This window comes from Centroberyx gerrardi, unplaced genomic scaffold, assembly GCF_048128805.1.
Source record: "Centroberyx gerrardi isolate f3 unplaced genomic scaffold, fCenGer3.hap1.cur.20231027 Scaffold_108, whole genome shotgun sequence".
In the NCBI taxonomy this organism is placed as follows: domain Eukaryota; kingdom Metazoa; phylum Chordata; class Actinopteri; order Beryciformes; family Berycidae; genus Centroberyx; species Centroberyx gerrardi.
The window spans coordinates 24,717-32,071 of NW_027605244.1; the positions used below are offsets into that span (position 1 = coordinate 24,717).

Sequence of the window (7,355 nt, forward strand, 5' to 3'; positions counted from 1 at the left end):
CATCTATCAGTGATGTAACATTTAAAGACTTCCCTCTTCATCCTCTCAAAAACATTACATAATTGCTTGATGCTAATAATTATACCACGTCATGTCCACCTCCCAGCCCAGCACCTTTTGAGACACGATGTGCATGTCTTCACTAGGGGTTGGAATTTCAGCTAAATACATTGCCAGTTAATCTAAAAGTTGAAAGATTTCATCAATTAAACAGCATTTCTAAAAATAGAATGATGTTACAAACAGATGCAATTCATGGCTCTTTTATTGTGTACTCTGTATACCAAATTATGCAAACCATGTACTGAATGACTTCGATTTCTCCCAAAGTATGTTTAATAAATATGAAACATTAATTCAGTTGTGCAATTCTATTCATATCAGTGAGCAATGAAAATCTTTTTTTTTTGCTCTCACAACACTGTTTGTAGGTCAAATTCAGTTTTCCTCTAGCCCAGTGAGATTCACTGTCACCACAACTATTATGTGACTAGCACATTGCCAGCACTTGACGACTCATGTACTCACTCCCATCCCTAGTTTTTACGGTTCCGTTCTCAGTATCCTACCTGTACCAGTCCTCTCTTGTACATAGCACAGAGAATGAAGAGGGAGTCGGAGGACCAGTCCATGTGGACTATCTGGTCCAGGCAGGTGTAGAGGTGCAGGATCTGCAGGGTGCTCACATCTCGCACTACCAGCCTGTACTGCACACAGGTAGCCTGATGGGTGAAGACAGAGAGAACACGTCAGAAAGAGCAAGACTCCAAGCCAACTTTAACACGGGTCATAACTATTATCCACCTGCAATTAGCAACCTAACCGAGGCAATTAAATCACTGTTAAATGTATTCATTCTAGTACATAAAAAGCATGTAAGTAGTGGCATGTATTATACAAAAAGACAAACTTTAACACTTACCAAATATTTCCCATCAGGGGAAACTTTGCAAAGTTGGTTGGACTGCTTGAAGACCTCAGAGAAATTCATCTTATGATGTGCACAACTGTTCCTACACTGTGAGAGACAGGGAAATTTTGAACCAAGAGTTAGCATGGCAATTTAAAAAAACATGTAGTGATTGGAGATAACGACCCCTTTCCATAGCGGGAATAGTTTCAACTGACAGCCCACTCATCTCACTGGTGCAATTAGCAAATATGAACACATGATGGCGCCATAAGTCCAAGAAATATATACTGTACACGGTGAACATACGCACACACACACACTTTATTTCCCTTATGCCAGAGCTCGTGTCTAGAAAAAGTACTCAAGTAGGGTAACAGCTACTTTATTCAGTTTCAAACAAATATCATTAACAGGTCGCGCATACTGCAAATTGTCCCAACAAAAATGACCCGCTGACCCACTTTGCCCTAGTCTTTAAATGGCATGGGTCATTGTTTGAACCTTTTTTGGATCACACCAATAAAGCTATATATGTATGTAAATGGCATATCTCACTGCACAGACTACTTTTAAGCATGAAATTAGAAATGACTGAAGATGAGAGTAAACGCACACCCGAAGTAAAGGTGCAGGCAAAATATACATAAATAACTACAGTAACGTTGTATGTAGCTAATTAGTTACATTACACCTCCGGCAGTCAGCTCAACCTACACACAGTAAAGTGTAGTACGGGAAAGAAGTATTTGTTTACTCTGCGAAAGTCTGGATAGCACATAAATCGGCACTGTAAAGGTCAACCTGCACACAAGTACACAGAGACAATGCTAGAGGTAATAATACTAAGTTAGCTTAGTAGTAGTAACTCTGCTTGCTATTTGTGCAGTTTAGGTAAAGAAGGCAAGCCAGCAACTACAGAGGCCAACACTACGAGCTAACATTAACGGTAGCTGTCAGTTGTCATGCAATTGATTCAAGCTAGCCAACGCTAGCTGCAGGTAATGGAACTTTAGCTAGTTAGCTAGCAGGTGGCTAACGCTGACAAACTTCATCACACAACAAACGTTAAAACTTACACCAAAGCAGTGATGTCTTCACCTGTTAGAGGAGAGACGCAAGGAGCCCAGCAGTTCAGAAAATTTTCTGTATTCACATGTTTCTGTTCTGTTAACAGTCTGTTAACAGGCTGTTGTTGGTTGTTTGTATGAACAGATGGCGACAGAATGGCGCTGTCCAATCAGCGTGTGCCTACAGCGACTTTGCTTCTGGGAAATGTAGTTCAATGTGAGCGTTAATGTTCTGTCGGTGCGAGCGTGTGTGTGTGTCACAACATTAATGAATAGGCAACAATTAATCATATTTTCTTTTATAGGCTTTAAAAAGTACTCTCAATGCAGAATGAGGTAGTTTTCGATAGGTCTACATCGAAATATCTAGTTTATTTTTGTATTATGCCTGTTCTCATGAAGTTTTCTATAAAGGGTTTTCCTTTAAATATTCTTTTATAGTTGCCCAGCCTACTGTTATCTTTGGTCAACATAATCCTGTAGGCATAGATCCGTTTAATTGCCTTTATATTCACCTCCATCAGCCCTCTGGTTTCCCGCTTGTGTGCGCCCAAACCGCGGCTACACCGCCTCCCTGCTTCGCAGCGCACCGTGTCATCTCCAGTTTCCTTCAGCAAAGCTCCCACTTCCCTGAATAGCAAGCAAATCCTTTTTTCTCCTCTTACTTCGCATTTTAATATTTTTCTCCGAAAAGTCAATCATTTCCAAACGTTGTTTATCAAATTCTGAACTCGATCGATTTTTTTTTTTTTTTTTTTTTTTTTTTTTTTTTTTTATGGAGGGTCATTCTCTTGGCATGTTAGATAATAAACAGGCAAGTGCTCTGCGCCATTTAATTCCTAGGCATTTCGATTGGGATCACAACAATCTTCTGGTAAGTTGATTTATTTTTTTAATATGCTCTCTGGTCTAATAGGGGTAGTGATTTATTTAGCTTGTCATAGGTTTTATTTTTTATCAATTAGGCCAAGCAGTTTCTCCTTGGACGAGATTGATATGGTCCTAGTTATGTCGAGATTTCGTTATTTTCAAAAGTGTGACTTATGATGTCAAAAGCAATTGTTTAACAACTGAGAAGATCAATTGAAAGTTGTATTAAAATTTGCCTATTGACAAGACAGGCCCACTGTATTGAGACTTGGCTTACACAGCATGCAACGCTGCAAGCATTTAGAAAAATGCTTATTTTATAATGTTTCTGATAAATATTTTGTTGATAGATAAACATGAAACATTGTTGATCTGGTTTGGGTATAATTACTTTTTTGAAGGTCTGCGTTTTGTGGGCTATTCTCCAGGTAGGCTAAAAGAAAATAATCAAAATAAAGGGCTATTGCTTATATAAATAAATAGGCCTTATAAAACAATACGCCTTTACAGTAGGTAGGCCTTTATAAATCTATTTTTATCCCTTGCATTATTTTGTGGGCACATTTTTTGCAAAAAAATAAATGTTACCATTGAAGAACTATTGATTTTTTTCAACATGCAGGCTAATCATCCTTTCATTCAATAGCAACACAAAGGCTTGATTGACTTGATTGACTTGATTATTAAAACAATGATGTTGTTACAGGCTAGTAATGGACTGATTTAAATTGTAACTTTCACAATATAGCCCTAAAGAATTTATATTATAACCAGCATTTATAGACCCATTCTGTGAATTTTGGGCTCCAATAAACCTCTTCCTTTGCATCCCTCATTTGTAGGCATATGAACATTTTCACTTGGCAGGATCTGAGATACAATTTTGAAATTAATTTATCTATTGTTCTCAACTGGGACTGTGTGTTCTTGGAGGAAATGGCCCGTGGGAAGGCAGTGTGTGTGGACGTTGTCATGGGCGCTGTAACCTGGGAGTGGAGACCCATATAGAGACAGGTGAATAGAAATCAGAGAGGCACAATATCAAACTTAGAGGACGGTGAGAATAAGCCACCAGAGGCCGTGCTTCACAGACACTTAGAGCAGTCAGAGTCAGGCTTGTTGCTTGTGTAAAACGGAGGTAGCACATCATTGAATAGGGCTACTCTTATATTTTAATCAATAATAGGGCCTAATTAAATAATAATAATTAAATGTAATACCAGTGTGTCAGAAGATCAATATTAAATGAACTGCGGAACTGTGCATTTATTTTACAATGCTTCCAACTTGACTCAGCCAATCAAAACGATTGTTTTCCACTGTCTTTTATATCAGACTCTATTTAACGTTATTTGATGGACTGTGTTTTCCATAACTAGCCACATACAAACTGGATGGCCTGGCCTGCTATGTTGGTTCCACCCTTACGTAAAAAAAATAAAAAATAAAAAAAAATAGAGCAATCATAGAATATATAGAAGGATAGGCCTACTATACAAATATCAAAGGAAAAAAGTCCCTATAGGTATAGTATAGTGATATCATAGGAGATTTTAAAATAATAATAATAATAATAATAATTAAGTACTATAAGGTCCCAATCAACTCACTGGTAGCCTACTATAGACACGCTCCAAGTCTGTCTACAGGAATATTATAAGAATATATTTATTTTTGTTAAGGCAAGACAGGATCGTGGCCCTTCCCCGTGGTGCAGGCTAAGTAAATGCTGGCTGCGTCCAGGTGGAATCTCAATTAAGCTGCTCCGAGTGCAGCCGGAGCTCTGAGGCGGCAGCCACCACGGGAATAGCGGGAACCTGATTTACGCATGCAGCTGCTCCAGAATGATGTGCGTGTCTGCGTGCGTGCGTGCGTGCGTGCGTGCGTGCGTGTGTCTGTGGGCCTATCTATGTGTGTGTGCGTGTGTGTGTGTGTGTGTGTGTGTCTAATCCGACTTACTTTATTTTATTTTTTTTGTTGTCATAGCCAATGGATTGTGTGGCCTCTGCATGGATACGGAACCCGTTTGGCCAACCGAAATTTTAGGTCAATACAGCCTAAGGTCTGCTTAAGGAACAAACAACAACTCTCCCTCAACACGCATGACATCACTTCAAATATTTACTGTGCTTCTCTAGATTAAGTCTATCTTCAATCGATTCAGAGCAGACCAAAATGAGACGACCCACTAAGTGTTAGATAAAGCTACAGTAGAGATAGAAGTATTTAAATTGACAGGACCCATATTTACATGGATAAACAATTCACAAAAAGTCTACATACTTTAATTATTTAACTTTTAATTGTCGCAGGCATCGCAGGCATGGATTCCAGTGGGGGGGTTTTAAATTTATTATGATTTGTTGCGGGCAACATGCACCTTTGCCACAGTTTTCCTTGTGCAGTCATACAATGGGGTTACTAAGGAGATATGACGCTGGTGTGGTGCGCAACTGTGAATATAGTAAGCTTTGGTACGACACAAGGTCCAATATGCCGGACAGGATGTTGTGTAGGCTATGCTATCCATTAGCCTATATAACCTAACGACCTGAGAAATCCCTTTATCAGCTTTACGCGGTAGGCCTGCAGTCTATTTGATTTCCTATATGATTTGGGCATGCATGAATGATTTGCACAACTTGAAATATTCTGACAAAAATGTTCACAACAAGGCCTAATAGTCTGTCATTTCAATATAACCATATAGCCTACAGTAGGCCCATATTTCTGCCAGCACATTCATATAGAGGGGGGATTCGCTGAATAAATAGGTAAAACAAGTAAAAATCGCGAACCCTAACAGGACTAATTCACATGATGGCAGGCGGCAGGAGTTTGTTTCCAAATAGTCAGGTGTTCATCTTTCCTTCATTATCTGCTCTCGCTGACAGTTAAGCAAGGTAAAATAAAATAAAGAAGAGACACTCAACCTTATTTCACATTTTTGGACAAAAGCTCATTTGCTCATGAATGCAGATCAATTTTCTGTCAAAACGCCACTGGAGGGAGTTGCAATCAATCTGGGGGAAAAACGCAGAGACCTCTGGGTTTAGAAGAGCAGAGTAAACAAATAAGATATGTAATCCACTTCTGGCTTATGCGATCCATCATGCCTACTGCATGTTGCTTTACGAGACCTAAGTCGTTACAATGCATTTTAGTGTAGATATGCAGACTGTTATTCTGGGAGAGAGGCTGAGGAGTTGGTACTCAGTCTTTGTGAGAGGCAGAGGGGAAGGAAGTGGCACACACACTTCCCTCTCGGGGTGAGAGGGTGATGAGGTAGGCAGGTCTGGGCACGCCCAGGCCCCCTGACACCCTGCCACCTCGCTGGCTCCACACTGCTGTGATCACACCTGGATGGAAGTGTTCATGTGTGTGTGCATGTGGGCATGTGTGTGTGTTCTCAACTGCCTCTTCTCCGTTGAATATTGGTAAAATGATGTTGAATGAAGTATTCCAATTTACAACAGCCTCAACCTGCCAAGTGTGTTTGTACCTTCAGTAATATGTGGTCATTTGCTCATCATTATCCGTTTTGAGTTTTTTCATTAATCACACTAATTCTAGTTTGTGTGCGTGTGCGTGTGCGTGTGCGTGTGCGTGTGTGTGTGTGTGTGTGTGTGTGCTCTGCAGAGTGATCTACCCGTCACCGGACTACCCATCCTCTAAGATGTCCCAGTCCACTGCTGCTGAAGAAGGAGGCACCTTCGAGCACCTGTGGAGTTCCTTGTGAGTGTCAACAGCACCTATTCATGATTATGTTATACTTTCCATTTGACTTGCAGTGCATTTTACAAATGTATTGTGTAGCTGTGATCTGATATCTGATATTGTCCAGGATTGGATGCAAATTTATGGGTATATGTTTTAAATAATGCTGTTTATCAGCAAATTGTTTTGGGAAGTTGATGCATATGCAAATCATTTAGGCTTCCATTTTCTGCAGGTTTAACAACACCTAAGGAATGACTGTTTGTCTCTTTGTAATAGTATAGGAATGGTCCCAGAATCTTCTCTGGAAATTATTACATCTAGAATTTACTTTCCCAAAACATTTCATATTTTTCCAGACTCCAGTCAAACTATTCTCATATCTCTAACTAAAAAATGTCTGTTTTTAGGAAAGGTTCTCTCCATCTTTTGCAATTTGTAATGTCAATAAAAAAAGCATCTGTAAGAACAACTCGGGCCATGAACAGTTTTTTGAAAGCTCCATCCCTGCTCTTGAGCAAGCCGAGCCAGCCTGTATCTGTGGTGTCGTGTGTCCACAGGGAGCCAGACAGCACCTACTTTGAGCTTCCCCCGGGCAGCCAGCCAGGAGAGCGCCCGGTGCCTTCCACCAGCACCCCGGGGAGCCACCGCGGCGCTACCGAGGTCTGCATGGACGTCTACCACATGAGGGACATGAACGACAACGTGATGGTAGGAGCATGATCCAGTTCACTTGAGTTACGTTTTTTTCTTTTGAGGATTTTGAGCTTATTTCCGATCTGATGGTG

The 7,355-nt window shown here is 40.3% G+C and overlaps 1 long non-coding RNA gene across 1 annotated transcript; it reads right to left on the reverse strand.

Moving 5' to 3' along the window:
• Positions 1-132: 132 nt before the first annotated feature.
• LOC144538315 (uncharacterized) lies at positions 133-2,102 on the reverse strand. Its single transcript, XR_013504211.1, has 3 exons — positions 2,012-2,102; positions 923-1,018; positions 133-722 (listed from the first exon to the last, which is right to left on the reverse strand). It is a non-coding gene; the product is annotated as an uncharacterized LOC144538315 (long non-coding RNA).
• Between the last annotated feature and the right edge of the window lie 5,253 nt (positions 2,103-7,355).